This window comes from Schistocerca americana, chromosome 9 (assembly GCF_021461395.2).
Source record: "Schistocerca americana isolate TAMUIC-IGC-003095 chromosome 9, iqSchAmer2.1, whole genome shotgun sequence".
Classification (NCBI taxonomy): domain Eukaryota; kingdom Metazoa; phylum Arthropoda; class Insecta; order Orthoptera; family Acrididae; genus Schistocerca; species Schistocerca americana.
The window spans coordinates 114450129-114468122 of NC_060127.1; the positions used below are offsets into that span (position 1 = coordinate 114450129).

At 42.9% G+C, this 17994-nt stretch overlaps 1 non-coding gene across 1 annotated transcript; it reads right to left on the reverse strand.

Moving 5' to 3' along the window:
- Positions 1-696: 696 nt before the first annotated feature.
- Trnaa-cgc lies at positions 697-769 on the reverse strand. Its single transcript has one exon. It is a non-coding gene; the product is annotated as a tRNA-Ala (tRNA).
- Between the last annotated feature and the right edge of the window lie 17225 nt (positions 770-17994).

Here is a 17994-nt window from a genome sequence, read left to right on the forward strand (position 1 = left end):
AACAAAATTCCGGAAAATATGTATAGAATTTGCTAAAGCTAAACCTAAGTAGTAGCACATATAGGCGGGAAATCTCTTGTCACAAGGAAATAATGTTGAGATATAATGTGATATGTTAACTCGTGAGTCAAATTCAATTTGACTTCATTTAGTTGCAAATGACAAGCTTCAAGTGCATGACAACGTACAGGAGGTACTGCGTAACAGTCTAATGTAAAATTAATGCAATAACAAAAAACAAATACTATCCTTAGTCCTAATTTTCGCAAATTAGTTATCATTTAAATATATTCACATTTCACAGAATTTAATAAAGAAAACCCGTTGACGAAGGCGCAATGGTGTCGAAACATGTTTGAGTCACATGAGAAAACACTTTTTTGCCCAAGAGGCGGATGATATCACACACACACAACAAGGGCTTGTATTATATTAGAATTGAGTAGTATAGAAAAACACAGAAGTTGGACTGTAATTGTATGGTAGACGTACGTAAGGCATCTACTCTACGTTAATTCAGGTGGTGGTGGTGGAAGTTAGTGTTTAACGTCCCGTCGGCAACGAGGTCATTAGAGACGGAGCTCATGCTCGGGTTAGGGAAGGATTGGGGAGGAAATCGGCCGTGCCCTTTCAAAGGAACCATCCCGGCATTTGCCTGAAGCGATTTAGGGAAATGACGGAAAACCTAAATCAGGATGGCGGGAGACGGGATTGAACCGTCGTCCTCCCGAATGCGAGTCCAGTGTGCTAACCACTGCGCCACCTCGCTCGGCACGTTCATTCAGAGGTGATTTCCTACTTTCAGTGAGAAACTGGGCTGAGAAATCAGAATACCAGCAGAGACTAATGGTTGAAAGTGTAGTCTTGATATTGCATCTGCAGTAGCCCTTTTGGTGAGATCTTACACAACCTATCCTTCCTTCATCTTGTTTTCCCTTATAATCATCCAATTTCTCAATGAAACGTTATTTTGAAATTTTTATTTATTTATCAAGATAATAAATATATTGTAGGTATACTAAGAAATAGAAACCAAATTTCACGTATTCATACAAGTTGTCACAACAATGTAATATAGAGGTCAGTTTATATTCTGATCGTCCATCAGTAAATATTAATGTAAAATAAATAATCCAGGTAAGCGAGGCCCCCCTCCTGCGTGAAACTATGTCGCTTCCTAACTACGAGTAACTTAAGTTGGAACCATCACGTAAAAGTATTGTTGGCAGCACACTTAAAAGATTGAACAAATACACTAAAGAGACTGCGTACACCGCTTGTCCGTCCTCTGCTGGCGTATTACTGTGTTGCGTGTGTTCCTTATCAGATAGAATTGACGAACGATGGCGGAAAAGTTAAAGGCTCGTTTCGTTCTGTCGCGAGACTTGGGAGAGAGTGCCAAGGATATGATACGCAAGATATGGCGATAATCGTTAGGACATAGGTGTTTCTCATCGAGGCGAGGAATTTCACCAAATTTTTAGTCACCAAATTTCTCTTTCAAATACGAAGATAATTTTGTTGACATCCTCCTACATAAGAATAAATGATCATCGTAGTAAAATAAGAGATCTAAGTGTTAGCACAGGAAGATTTAATACTAGAATGTAGACTTTCACGGCCGGAAATATCATGTCCATTATAATTATCCGGGCAGTTATGCCGTGGTCGGTTGATGAATTCTGCGGTGATTCCCAACGTTTCCCGTAGTCGGAGATGAAACGTTGGGAATCACCACAGAATTCATCAACCGAGCACGGCATAGCAGCCCGGATAATTATAATGCGCAGGAAGATTTAAGTCTGTTGCTTGAAAGAATGTGTCTACACCATCAGTGGGAAAATATTACCTCAGAGACAGCCAAAACAGGTTCAGTCCTTGCCAAAAACCTTGACAGAAGTGATACGTAAGACAGGATTGACTATAAATTACTAATATTGCCATTGTATTACGTACATTGTAGTTTTCTTTGTGTGCATGAATACTTTTTTCCCCAGTGTGTGACGCCAGCCTGTATAGAAAATGTAATTTCATTATGCATAATTTGAAACGTCCCCTTTAAACAATTATGCACGACTGTCCTTAAACTGACACACAATATTTTTAGCGTAACGCAATCTGACTTTCAAAAATCCCTACCAAAGAATGGCCCTCACTAACATTAAACTATACCTTTCAGAAATCACTTACCTCACAAAAATCTTCATTACTCGAACTACTGCAATACAGCGAGCGCCACTACTGCCAGCTAAATAAAAGATTCAAACTACGGAAGGCACTAACTACTGATAGGGATAGTTAGCAAATGAAAGATATTAATAGAGAACAAACAATGTATTTACCTTAATAGTCATAATATATATAGCAGTTCATGACAAATTACAAAACTCCGCCATCTCTCTCCCCACATCCACCACTGCCGGCGGCTCACCTCCAACTGCCCAACGCTACGCGCTGTTCACATCCAGCTGCCGCTGCCCAACACTACAATGGCAGACAACAATGCAAACCAGCCACAGACTGCACACAGCACAGCCAGTGATTCTCACACAGAGCGCTATGTAACGTTGCCAATAAGAAAACATAAACAGCCTACTTACAAATTTAGTCAATTGTTTTATTTGAACAGATAGAAAGGAAACCACATACTGTTAGCTTACCAAATAACCGCTCTGGTGTGAACTTAAGATCTAATGAATAAAGTTACTGTACTTGAAAAACAGTGTATGGATGCCCTTCTCTATGACTGTATATCTTTGCCATGGACAGTCAGGTCTTGCTGTCTAGCGGTAAAAAGCATAGCTGGAAACCGAAAGGTCGGATAATCAATTACCGATCGGTTCACGCAATATTTTATTCTGTCTTTTGATTTAACCTTCACCTCTCAACGATATGTGGAGTTGCCAGAAACAACACGGTGATGTGTCACGTGGAAACACGTGTTGTTTCTGGCAACTCCACATATCGTTGAGAGGTGAAGGTTAAATTAAAAGACAGAATAAAATATTGCGTGAACCGATCGGTAATTGATTACGCGACCTTTCGGTTTCTCGGTTTCCAGGCACGCTTTTTACCATTAGGCTGCAAGACCTGACCATCCATGGCAGAGATATACAGTCATGGAGAAAGGTATCCATACACTGTTTTTCAAGTACAGTAACTGTATTCATTAGAACTTAAGTCCACACCAGAGCGGTTATTTGGTAAACAGTATGCGATTTCCTTCCTATCTGTGCATATAAAACGATTGACTAAATTATGCAATATGTAATTTCATTTCCTGCACCAGCTGGCGTCGCACAGTGGGAAAAAAGACTTCATGCACACAAAGGAAACTAAAATGTACGTAAATATAATGCCAATGTTAGCACTTTATAGTCATTCCTCTCCTACGTATCAGTGAACCTGATTGGCGGTCTCTGAGGTAATATTTTACCACTGATGGAGTAGACATCAGTTCAGTTTCTTCGTATTTCATGTTTTCTGCCCATTCTTTCGAGCGTACTCCAAAGATGTTCACTTGGACTAATTTCTGCGGCCTGTACTGAAAACGTGGGAACGTGGGGAGTATCAGCAAATGATGGCAGACTTTTCGTATGGAGACGACCAAATGGTGAGCAGCATCTCACAAACGTTGAACTCGCGGTGGAGGAGCTATGGTATGGGGATTTATGACAACGTCTGGTGTTGGGCAACTTCTTTTTGTTGGAGGTAAAATGGATAGAGGGCAGTATTTAAATCTTCTGCAGGCAAAAATGAACTTTTGCTAGCTTTGCTTTACTCACGTATTACTACTTCCGATGAGACGCTGACCCTAAGCAGACAGCGGAAATTGTTCGTCAGAGTTTCTTGTACCACACTCTCCATGTACCCCCACGTTTCCAGCACAGATTGCAGACCTCAGTCCAAGTGAACATCTTTGGAGTACTCTTGAAAGAATGTTCAGAAAACGTGAAATAGAATGTAAGACTGCTCTGAAATGATGTCTGAATCATTATTGGCAAAATATTACCTCAGAGATCACCTAAACAGGTCCAGTCCATACCAACGAAATTAACAGAAGTGATATGCAGAAGAGGAATGACTACAGTATATTTATGGTAATTTCCAAAAATGATTGCCTACCGAAGTCGCGGGGTCCAAAGGATACATATCGAACGTGCGATCGTAAATCGATCATGCGACTCTAGGTGCGGGCTTAGAAATCAATTATTTATGATCGTCATTTTTATCTGTTTTCCGTCGTTCCCTTAGTTGCTGTAAATTACATACCTCCGCGAATTATTTGTGAGTTTCTAGGGAATCCCAGATGATTTATGTCGTTAGTGAGTGGGGTGTCTGGTGTTTTGACGTTTCTTCGGCGGATTCTCTCACACGGAAAAATCCAATTCCAGGTTCATCCAGCTTAGAAAATTGTTCGACTTTTTGTCGCAAATATGGAGTACTACCGAACAGGGAAAGAAGGGGCTGTGTAGACTGTGGTAGTGCGAAGTGTGTAAAATTTCGTAAGAACAGTTTCGAAGCTGAAATGCCGTTTACAATTTCATTGCGGACAGAGCGGAAAACTAACGAGTATCGGGACGAATACATGGTTCCACTCTTCCAAATTATGCATCCAGATCACCGTAATGGACTTTCATATGATGACAACACCGACGAAGAGTAAGGTAAGTCGTCTCCTTGGCAATTACAAGCATTTCTGTAACGCTGTTCTTTTGTCGTTGCTACAGCGACCACCGTAAACGTACTCATAACGCCCGCCACCAGTGTCGCATGATCGATCTACGATCGCAATTTCGATATGTATCGTTTCGACCCGTCGAATTCGATCATTCTTGGAAATTACCTATTTATATACAAATACACTGAAGCGCCAAAGAATCTCTAATAGACATGTGTGTTCAAATACAATGTAAACAGTCAGAATACGGCGCTGCGGGCGGCAGTGCCTATATAAGACAACCGGAGTGTATCGCAGTTATTAGATCGTTTACTGCTGCTCCATTGACAGGTTATCAATATAAATGAGTTTGAACGTAGCGTTATAGTCGGCGCACGAGCGATGGGGCCCACCATCTGCGAGGTAGCGATGAAGTGGGGATTTTCCCACACGACCATGTTATATTCATATAAGGAATCTGGTAAAACATGGAATCTCCAATGTCGCTGCTGTCGGGGAAAGATCCTGCAAGAACGGGGACAACGACGACTGAAGAGAATCGTTCAGCGTGACAAGTGAAGCCCTTCAACGCTCGGCCATCAACAAGTGTCAGCTTGTGAACCATTCAACGAGACATCATCGATATGACCTTTCGAAACCGAAGGCTCATGCGTGTACCCTCGATGACTGCACGACACAAAGCTTTACGCCTCGACTGGGCCCGTTAACACCGACATTGGGCTGTTGATCACTGGAAACATGTTGCCTGCTTGGAAGAGTCTCGTTTCAAATTGTATCGAGTGGATGGACATATGTAGGTATGGAGACAACCTCATGAATGCATGGACACTGCATGTCAGCAGGGGACCGCTCAAGCTAGTGGAGGCTCTGTAATGGTGTGGGACAGTTGGAATGATATGGGATCCCTGATACGTTTATATACGACTCTGACAGGTGACACGTACGTAAGCATCCTGTCTGATCACCTGCATCCATTCATGTCCATAGTGCATTCCCACGAGCTTGGCAATTCAGCACGTAAATGCGACACCCCACACGTCCAGAATTGCTACAGAGTGACTCCAGGAACACTCGTCTGAGTTTAAACACTTCCGTTGCCCACAAAACTCCCCAGACCTGAACATTATTGTGCACATCTGGGATGTCTTTCAACGTGCTGTTCAGAAGAGATCTCCACCCCTCGTGCTCTTACGGGTTTCAGGATTCATGGTGGCTACCCGCTCCAGCATTACTTCAGACAATAGTCGAGTCCACGCCTCATCGTGTTGCAGCACTTCTGTCTGTTCGAGGGGGCGTTACGCGATATTAGGCAGGTGTATCAGTTTATTTGGCTCTTCATTGTATATTTATGTACACTGTAGTTTTCCTTGTGAGTATGAATAATGTGTGCCCCCAGCCGGCACGGAAAATTTAATTACATTCTGCAGAAGGATAATTTAGTTAATCCCTTATGTGCGCAGATTAGGTTCAAATGGCTCTGAGCACTATGGGACTTAATTGCTGAGGCCATCAGTCTGATAGAACTTAGAACTACTTAAACCTAAGGACATCACACACATCCATGCCCGAGGCAGGATTCGAACCGGCGACCGTAGCGTTCGAGCGGTTTCAGACTGCAGCGCCTAGAACCGCCCGACCACCTCGGCGGCTCAGATTAGGGATACTGCCCCATAATACTAGTATACCAAGTAGTATCTCTGGTTATGATCTTTAGTTCTAACAAATACAAGGAAATATGAAGGAAGAGAAGGTTTAACGTCCGGCCGACATAAAGTAATCGGCTTTGCCCTTTCATAGGAACTATCGCGGAACTTGCCGGGAGCGATTTGGGAAAATCACGGAAAAATTAAATGTGGACGCCCGTCATCCTCCAGAATGCGAACTCAGTATGCTAACCACTGGACTACCCCACTCGGTCTAACAAATACTGTTATTCTACACTAACTACGGTGTGTGAAAACTTTTTCCACGACTGTAGGTGCTGGAAAGAATGGTGACACACAGAGAGGATAGTGGAGTTAGATGTTTCGTTGATGGTAGTGAGAACAGAATTAGGGATGAGAAAAGGTAACGGCAATGGCGTGCCACGCCTTGTATATTCATTCCATTTCACGTAAGTAAAGAAAGAACAGTCTTCACATACGACCAGCATCAAAGGTAGCGCAGATGACGTCAGCTTGACAGTGACGCAAACCTCTTGCAAAGACGGTGAAAGGGGACGAGAAAATGTTCCGCTGAACTATGCGAATGGGAGAGTGACGACAGTAGGGGCGAAAGCAGAAGTCACGGTCGACGGTGGCGCCGCCACGCGGTGACCGCGGAACTCACCGCGGTGCGTGTTGCTGACGTCAGAGAGCACGCAATTGCGCGTGACGTCATTAGGGCTGCGAAATCACAGCGCACCTGTTGGTCGTAACAGGATCGGAGCGCGTCCGTACGTCTGTGCGGGGCGCCTAACCAAACAGACAAGAGACCCGGTGGCTAGACGACGTGGGGCTAGCAGGCAGAGCCCGGCAGCTCTGACGTCACACCGTACAGTGTCCCGGGGGACGACATGTCTAGTCCTGTCTGCGGGAGAGTTTCTCTTCTCCACCTCCAGCATCTCATGACGTTCAAATGAACTGCACAACTTTTTCAGACAACGTCATGTGTTTCAACCAACATGAACTCTACGTTCTACTGTGATAAACACTAAAAACCTAACAATGGCAGCAGTACTTTTTTAATTTTATTTTTCTTCCTTCCCAATATTCTCCCGATACGTATTTTTACTTCGGCGACAAAATTCTGTTTACAACACACGTACAAAATTCGTGAGTATTCTCAGCAATGGGAACCTGTAACGTGAGGTTCCGATATCGATAGCGATATATCGAAATACCGAAATCAGTTAAACGATATATGTCCAGCTGAGGTATCAGTAACATCGACATTCTGTGGCAATATTGTTGCATATTATTATTATCATCTAATTCGTAACAGAGAAAACTCAATTAAAGATTCTTCTTTTTTACTGAAATATTTACAATATAAGAACAGTACTTACACTTTCTTACTCTGGAGTTCTTAGTGAAATTTTTACTAATGTAAATTGTCTATTTTCGTAATCTGCTCTCATTCGAAAGCAACTTTGGTAGAAATTCTCACAACCTATTCTGTTTCTGTTGTTCATCGACCTTTGGTGTTTTTTGTAGTGTGGAGATAAAAAAGGAAATGGATCTCGAAATTGATCTGTAGAGGCAGTTTAAAATCAAACGACAGTAAAAAAGTAATTATTCTGGGGACGTACTCCGAATCTCTGGTAACGCCACAAACTTAAAAACTGGGCTAGGCTGACTGGTCATGATGTGGTGGACATTTTGAATAAACAGTGACGTCACGGTGCTTTGACCCGACGGCCAGTGTGAACTGGCCTTAAATGAAGCGATTATGCTCCATATTTGCAAATATGATATATTATTTTATATTGCGGGGAAAGTTGGCTTCATCAGTCTCACACAAGTTTTAGTAAATTAACTGACACTCACATAACAACTCTCTCTGGTCTCGGTGGCCAGAGAGTGGTCATGTGTCTGCGAGTAGTACTTGCTTCAATGTATGTGTACCTTTCGGCCGAAACCTGTTCTTGTTGTGCCTGTTTGTTGTACAAAATCTCCTCTACATTGTACATAGCAATCTATCCTTTTCATAATACCGTCTATATTCCATCCTGGATTTTCCATTGTAAAATATAATGAAATACAATTAAATTTAGTTTTCCATAATTTTTTTTAATTGATCAACAAAACGCACTCCTCACTGTTCCAGTAGCACGTGTAATGCTACGTCATAACCTGAATTTTTAAACTAAATTTTTGGCATTGATACGTCGAAATATCGACGTTTCCCTTCGAATTAACCATCGTTATCGATATGTGGTATGGCGATATTCTATTATTTCGAATATCAGTATAAATCTAGCGATGTGGCACCCCTGTTGTAAAATTTATGTAATACCAGTGTGCCGTGCAGTTTATGATATATAGTTCTTACGTTTAACAGGTGCTATGCGATTTGTGGAACATTGAGAGTCATCTAAGATGTTACACTTCTGAACTATTGAATACACATCTGAGTGCTTTCGATGAACTTTTCGTCTATTTATAAACTTGCTGTGTGCGCCAGAAATCTATATAAATCGCATCTTCTTAATTTTTGAATTAAAACGTCACTTTCCACAAAAGCATACGTTTTTGGAGTCTATCCCTTCCTCATTTCAAAAGGATATTACCTGTTATTTAAATTAATTTCAAATTTCTATTTGAGAGTTCAAGAATTAATTTTTCTTCCACTGATAAAGTTTGAAATAAATGGATTTTTACCAAAATTTGCTGTTTCTTTGTCAGCAAATAACAAAATTTTTCCCTTAACGTATGTAAAATGTGATTAATATAAGATTTATATATGTAGAAATTATATGTAATACCTGTTTTGTAGCCTTCATATATTTTTTTAAAATTTTCTTTGAGTAAAATGCTTAATTTTTAAATCCGGGAACTAACATTTAAGAATAAATCTTAAACTAAAAGCATTACATTTCCCACATTTATTTGAAGTTCATTATGAATGCAGTACATCGTATTATAGAGAGGTACAGTGTTAAACAAATAGTCCGCAGCTCGTGGTCGTGCAGTAGCGTTCTCGCTTCCCACGCCCGGGTTCCCGGGTTCGAATCCCGGCGGGGTCAGGGATTTTCTCTGCCTCTTGATGACTGGGTGTTGTGTGATGTCCTTAGGTTAGTTAGGTTTAAGTAGTTCTAAGTTCTAGGGGACTTATGACCATAGATGTTGAGTCCCATAGTGCTCAGAGCCATTTGAACCATTTTTTGTTAAACAAATACATATCTCAAGATCAAACAGGGTGGTTTTTTTTTCCACGGTGTACAAGCTCTAGGCATTAATCGACGAGAGATACGGGAAAAAAAGGTCTAATGAGCTAATGCCCGGAAATGCGTGGTTTCCATGCTAGAGACCATTTATTCAATCATACAATAATACAGAGGCTATGGTCTAATACGCGCTGTACCAAGCAGCCACAGTTGCGGTATGTGTTGAATATGGTTTATATGTGCCTCAACGCATACGTTACGCGCTGTAGCATGAGTTCTCTCACACGTTCACATCGGCCAGTCTGCATCCGAACAGTGTCAACGGCCGCATGAATACGCCACTCCAGTGTCTCTACATCTAGAATGTGCTAGATTTGAGAGAGGGCTTGAAGATACTAATCTTGGCGTGTGAAATAAATGTATAAGTAAATAAATGACGGCCCTTCTCAGGCATGCAGTGCCACGTGTTCAACAGGCACGTGGGATAGTCACGTTTCCAGCCGGTGTCATGCGTGGACGTCTCTCACATTTCATGGCTATTGCAGGACTTAATAGTATTGGAACAGGATTCACAATTATTTTGCCAATCGCTTTAGACAACATTTCAACTACGATTCGTCTTTCGAGACAATAAGAGACTTGTGTTTTCTTAAGCGCAGTAACGGGACCACACCTTAACCACGAAAGACATCGCCACGCCGTAGCAGCATCCCGTCCATACTTTACTGCTGGCAGGTAACTTTCTCCAGGCATTCGCCAGGTGCTGCTTGTAAGTGTGGCTTATAAGCACCTGCTTGACCATTGTACTTGGATTAGCTTTGACTGTTTCTTCGGGTATCCATTTCAACCCACATCAGCAACAATCGATTTGGGCATCTTTTGAGTGGTTGAAATGCCCCGTTTCCATATACATATGTGACATCCAATAACTGATTCACTCTCACTGACTAGTCATTCATTACTCAGTGACAATACTTTTCTACGAACAACACAATACACCCCGCGCTTTTGTAATACTGGTGGGTCGCCTTTCTGTATTTGTGACGCTCAACGTAAGCCAATAAATGTTCCTTAACACCTGTAAGAGCTCTGGACTCGTTTTGTTTTTGTTCTTTATTTATATTCAATGTGTGTCTATAACGACCTTCTGTGATCTCTTTGCTGAAACACCTTGTTACAATGTTATTGTGTATAATTAGTGACTTTAGTGTCATATTATGACACATAATAAGGCTTGTATAGTGAAATTAAGGTTAAGGCAGACAACTGGCAACATTCACAAAACGAAATTATAGAGCCTTTCACTGATCCAGCTAAGCATTCCAGTGCAAGCTTCCCGAGCAAGTCGCGGAAGGGACTAACAGCGTCTGTTGCACGTTACTCTGTTAACTTGAAGCTATCAGACGTGGTGGTCTGCAGTGCGTGCCGGGATATCGAAAGGTTATGGTGCCAAATCCCAGTAGAACCACGAAATTTTCCGTCTGCTTTTAACGTGGCCAGCACCTCTTAGTAATGTAAATGAAATAGTCAATTCCAGCACTCTATCATGATTTGTGATACGAAGTCAGATATTATGAAGCCTTACAGCTGACCGCACAAAAGTAACATTTTAATTTAGTAATGGTTGTTATTAAGGGTAGCATTTCTTTTCGGGTATTGTAATGAACAATACGCATGCACAGTATATCATACACAATAAAGATTCGTAATCTCAACGGTAATTCAGAAACAAAGGAGGTAATTAAAATACAGGGTGATTTTTTTCCACCGTGTGCAAACTAAGGATTGATTGATGAGAGGATACGGAACAGAAAAGGTCTGATGGACTTATGTCTGGGAATGCGTGGTTTCCGTGCTAGAGACCGTTTATTCAGTCATACTTTGTTACAGTGTCTGCGGTCTGATACGCGCTGTACCACGCAGCCGCAGTTACAGAACGCATGGTTTCCTCCTGGAGGGTCGTACCGTTCCTCATGTGTCATGCTCTAGCGCCCTCTCCTGTCGTAGTAATTGCTAACGTGCCCGATTCACTTCTCTTGCTGACTCACCTTGTGGTGAATGTGATACAGCGTTGTACACAATCGTTCCGTATTAAAATTTAGAGATTGCCGTCATGGTGTTTACTAACGGAAAGCAAACGCCGACGGGCGGCGGGCAGCTGGGTTGTATCAGGGGACCTATCCCCGCCTGCAACACCCACAGCATTCAATGTTTGTGTGGTATACACCACTTCTAACAAACACCGAACAACGCGCTCCAGTACGCGGCCGCCAAATACATCGCTGGCCGCACTTCTCCGGGCGGCTCGCGGCTACCATCGCTGGCCGCCTTCGCGCGAGCGCGTTTGTCAGCACACAGCAATTGGCTACGCCAGGAAACATTGCGACTGGTTTTCCCTGGAAAACAGCGACCCCAGCCGACGGCTCCATTAACTAGCAAGCCTTATATAAACCAGGCCGCCGCCGCAAACGACAGTTCTCACCGGGAAGTGCAGTACGCCGTGTTCCAGCTGCTTGTGGATGACTCGCCGCACCACTCGAGGTTACCTGGCTGCTCGGCGGAAAATCTTGCGACTCCACTTGGAGAGACTGAACTTCACTGGACTTGGGAATAATTACGAAACGTGCACCCCACCATGCACATTCGGACATTGCTATAACCAAACTTTAATTCTGCATTACTTCTGAGTGTGAGCCTGGGTAGACGCTTGGCTAACATAATTGTTAAAAAGTGATTTGTGATTTAATAAACCAGACTGAAGAGGTTATTGTGTTATTCCTGGTTATAACAGTTTGCAACAGTGTTTTGCAGTTTATCTGAGGCAGAGTCGTTTCAGATAACAGGAAATCATCAAGGACGTACCCCAAATGTTTGTATACCATATTTGGAGGACAATGTGATTAACGGTGTGGAAGGCGACCTTCGAGTCAGTACCTGGCAGTTGTCTCGCCAGTACGGGGTAAGCCAGGTGACCGTGTGGAACATTCTCTGTGACAACTGCTACTGCGATTATCAGTTACAGCGTGTGCAGGGCTCACTAGCGACAGACGTTCCACATCGAGAGCAGTTGTGTCACTGGTGTCTTCACTAGCCAACCACGATACCGGGAACTGTGTCATCCATTCTATTCACAGATGAGGCCACCTTTAAGCGGAGTCGTATCTTCAACTTTCATAACAGCTATCTGCGGGATAGCATGCAGAATCTCTGTGGTTTGGTGACAGCGAATCATCTGCATTGCTGCAGGAAGGAACCTGTGGACTGAAATAATTGGCGAGCCTATTCTGAGAGCAGTCTTCTTCCTACGCCGGCTAACAGGCAGGAACTATCGGCGTTTATTGCGGATGACTTTGCCTCCTCCGCTGAAAGAAGTGCTATTGATGATTCGAAGGGTTGCTACATGATGGTACTCCAGCGCATTTAGCCGTTAACGACCGGACGCATCGCTCAAAAGAGGAAAGGCCTCTGGACCTGATGGGATACCAGTTCAATTTTACACAGAGTACGCGAAGGAACTTGCCCCTTTTCTTGCAGCGGTGTACCGTAGGTCTCTAGAAGAGCGTAGCGTTCCAAAGGATTGGAAAAGGGCACAGGTCATCCCCGTTTTCAAGAAGGGACGTTGAGCAGATGTGCAGAACTATAGACCTATATCTCTAACGTCGATCAGTTGTAGAATTTTGGAACATGTACTGTGTTCGAGTATAATGACTTTTCTGGAGACTAGAAATCTACTCTGTAGGAATCAGCATGGGTTTCGAAAAAGACGGTCATGTGAAACCCAGCTCGCGCTATTCGTCCACGAGACTCAGAGGGCCATAGATACGGGTTCACAGGTAGATAACGTGTTTCTTGACTTCCGCAAGGCGTTCGATACAGTTCCCCACAGTCGTTTAATGAACAAAGTAAGAGCATATGGACTATCAGACCAATTGTGTGATTGGATTGAGGAGTTCCTAGATAACAGGACGCAGCATGTCATTCTCAATGGAGAGAAGTCTTCCGAAGTAAGAGTGATTTCAGGTGTGCCGCAGGGGAGTGTCATATGACCGTTGCTATTCACAGTATACATAAATGACCTTGTGGATGACATCGGAAGTTCACTGAGGCTTTTTGCGGATGATGCTGTGGTGTATCGAGAGGTTGTAACAGTGGACAATTGTACTGAAATGCAGGAGGATCTGCAGCGAATTGACGCATGGTGCAGGGAATGGCAATTGAATCTCAATGTACACAAGCGTAATGTGCTGCGAATACACAGAAAGATAGATCCTTTATCATTTAGCTACAAAATAGCAGGTCAGCAACTGGAAGCAGTTAATACCATAAATTATCTGGGAGTACGCATTAGGAGTGATTTAAAAGGGAATGATCATATAATGTTGATCGTCGGTAAAGCAGATGCCAGACTGAGATTCATTGGAAGAATCCTAAGGAAATGCAATCCGAAAACAAAGGAAGTAGGTTACAGTACGCTTGTTCGCCCATTGCTTGAATACTGCTCAGCAGTGTGGGATCCGTACCAGATAGGGTTGATAGAAAATATAGAGAAGATCCAACGGAGAGCAGCGCGCTTCGTTACAGGATCATTTAGTAATCGCGAAAGCGTTACGGAGATGATAGATAAACTCCAGTGGAACACACTGCAGGAGAGACGCTCAGTAGCTCGGTACGGGCTTTTGTCAAAGTTTCGAGAACATACCTTCACCGAAGAGTCAAGCAGTATATTGCTCCCTCCTACGTATATCTCGCGAAGAGACCATGAGGATAAAATCAGAGAGATTAGAGCCCACACAGAGGCATACCGACAATCCTTCTTTCCACAACAATACGAGAATGGAATAGAAGGGAGAACCGATAGAGGTACTCAAGGTACCCTCCGCCACACACCGTCAGGTGGCTTGCGGAGTATGGATGTGGATGGGCGGATGCAGTCGTGTCTTCCCTGGTCCATGGATCGGACAAGGGGGTCCGGTTGCATGGCCTGCTCGTTCACCGAATCTCAACCCATGCGGTTTCTGGTTATGGGGCCACCTTAAAAGTATCGTGTATGAGTTTTATAGCACATAAACTAGCTTCTCTCCCACGCCCCCGTTACGGCCCCACGGATGTCTACCGGCCGCCGTGTCATCCTTGCAGGATTAAGCGGATACGGTTTGGGGGGACGTGGAAAAGGGAGGGGGGGCGCATCTGGCCAACACACCGCTCTACCGCCCGTATTGCGGACTTTGCAGACAGAGAAGCTACTCATAATTCAATAAGTTCACAGCAATAATTGTAACTGGCCCTGGTAGCCCGTACCACTCCTTCGACCAAGGAAAAATCTTTGGCAGTACAGGGAATCGAATGTGGGTCCTCTACATGCAAGCCATCTGCGCTGACCGCTTACTCGGGGCTGGTATATGGTAGGTTACACAAGGTGTACGTGTTAATAGTGTGTATAGGAGTGAATATACGGATTTCAAGAAGTGTCACTCTTATTAACATTGTGTTAGGCAATTTCTTCATCACATTATTGTTGCGTATGATTAATGGCATTCGACAAAAATGTATCGCATCAGGGTACAAGGATTTATCCGGAGATGCTGACTACTCACAGGAAGAGCGAGAAATAATGGGGTAAGATTACCAGAGGGGAGGATGGAGTAAAAGAGAAACAGAAGTGGGTGAGAGACGCATTGACAGTTTGCAGTGTGTGTGTGAGAGAGAGAGAGGCACTGGTTCACTGGGGCAGAAAGGAAACAGCTGGGATGTGCCGAGAAGAAGGTTACGCCGCCAACAAATGGTAAATCTCTAGTCTCCTCTAAGGGCGGTCTCAGTTGAGACACAGGTTACTGGGTAATTTGTTCCAGAATCGTATGACTCACATTGGGAAGGAGATGAGGACACATTTTATGCTGCGAACGTACAGCCCACATGGGGGATGTATCTGAAACGGTATTGCAACTATGGAGTGACGATAGGTGTCTGGTATGTCAGAAGAGGTACGGACGACATCCGTGACTGGTAAGCCTATAAAGTAGACAAAGCGCGTGGAAATCGAGTCACCCACCCTGTCACATCTAACGTAACAGGAGGAACTGAAGCGATCAAACAAATGTATGTTATTCATGATTGACAACTTCCGCTACAGTGTAATGAGTTTCTATTTTCAAAAAAAAGGAAAGAACAATGAGGTTTCTTCCCATTTTCCAGTGCATCTGAGAAATCAAAACTAAGCTGTGATGACTATACAAACTGTTAGACTCTAGAAAACACGACAGGACTTGTAATGTTTTAAAGTAGATGCCGCACGTACGTGAAGTATGTCCATACCACTCAACCAACAGAGGTTAGTACTCTTATAGTGATTCTCTGGTACATGGCACCTCTGTTAGTCGACCTGAACGTATATTCTGAACTTGCATGTCGTAACTACCTTAAAATATTACAATCAGCTCTTCGGTTTTGCATAGTTTGACAATTAGTATGGTCGTCATAATTTAGTAGTAATTTTTTCAGATCCACCTGTAAACGGGACTCTCGCCCTAACATCTGCTTGTGCTTTCCTTTTTTGGAAAATAAAAATGTATTATTACTGTAGACGACATTATCGATATATTTCCAACAGTTAGGGATATCCCAACCAGAGAAACATGTGTAAAATGAATGTTACACACGCAACTTACACAAACATTCGTAGGTACATCCACTCGTCCGGAGTGTTCCATATCTGTCCAGTGTCGAATCACGTTACAACAGAAAACATTTGACAGGACTAAGGACAGAGTAACTTTTTTTTCTAAATCTGAGATGGAATCCTTTTTTCGTAAATTCTTGAATTGCGTGTATGCAAGATAGAATTTTGCTGCATGCTCCATGCATTCTTGCCTTTAGGCCTCTAGCCTCCTGTCCTATGATCATCAGCCATGGACAAATTCTGTACTCATCCGTGGAGGGAACCCGAAGTCATTGATCCAACATTCATTCTATCTGTGGCTGCATTCAGACTTGGTGACGTTTATATGAGTGTCGCTCTCACCAGCGTCTGGCGAGGCTAGAATCTTTGCATGCAGATGATTAGAATCACACTCATAAAAACATTACAAAATTTGAATTCAGCCACCCACATGCAAGGCCAAGAGTGATTTTATGAGCAATGCACACTGGAAAAACCATATTAAACATTTTTCATAATAAAATTATCAAATATGCAGCAACCAGTCAAGAGATCATGTTTTATTTATTCACTTTTGCAAATCGACTTCAACTGATTAACAGTCATCATCGGTGCTTTCAACCAATATGTGCCCTGAGTAGTAATACAGTATTACTACTCAGGGCACATATTGGTTGAAAGCACCGATGATGGCTGTTAATCAGTTGAAATGGATTTGCAAAAGCGAATAATTAAAACATGATCTCGCGACTGGTTCCTGCATATTTGATAATTTTATGGTTTACGGTCGCTGCACGACTTGGGAACCACATGGAGACCACCATTCATATTTTTCATAATAACTTTTGATTTATTTTCTAAAAGAAAAATGCAGATAAAGTAAATATTACATGGTTTAAAATTTATTCTTAATATTTACCATTTTCTTATATCAAAAAGGCTATAGTGGTCCAGTTTTGGCACATTCCTGAACCTGGGAGCCAAGAGTTGCGAGAAACGCTTATCAGCTACAATTGTCGCTAGGCAAAATTTTAGTACTTTGTGTTTCAGGACAGCGGATCAATGTTTTGATGACGCTGTTGTGGTGTACATCAATTTGGCGGGTAGCTTGGCGTACTGACATCCCTCCTTCCAATGAAGTAACATTAAATGACTCTTTGATGCATGTTGAGAGACTGACACAGCTGGGCAGAAATGCTAACCCACACACATTCTTCATTCGACCACGAATATCCATCGGTTTTTGTCCTTCAGCAATAATAAAAGAACAACAGCACGTTGGTAATATTTGGTAATAATTTCGCCGTAGCTCACATTTCCGCATTTACGGCACGCACGTTGGAAAGCCACGAACACCGCACTAAACCTAATGTCGGTACTTATATTCCGGAATCGGAATCACGCTAAGTTGCACACGCGTTGGAACAACGCTCCCCGACCGAAGATTTTTGGTAGCCCCTTACATTATCCGGATCAGATTCAGTTTGCTCACACTTCATCTGTCTGTCTCATAAGGCTACGCACGCCTTTTACAATTTACAAACAGGTCAGAGACAACTTACTAATGTTCATAGCTAATAGCTGCGTCTTTGGGAAATAAAGCGGACTGTTCAATTATGACTTCCGTACTTCTGTGCCGAAAGCAGTTGATTTCTTCGTCCATTAATCGAGTTCGTTCATAGAGATTCTTTTCCTTTGTCGCCGCCACCATCAGACAGCTGACAACCAGCACGTGTTCTGTTAGACTTCCTCCAGTAAGATTGGTGTGTCTTCTCTTAGGCTTCCACTTCT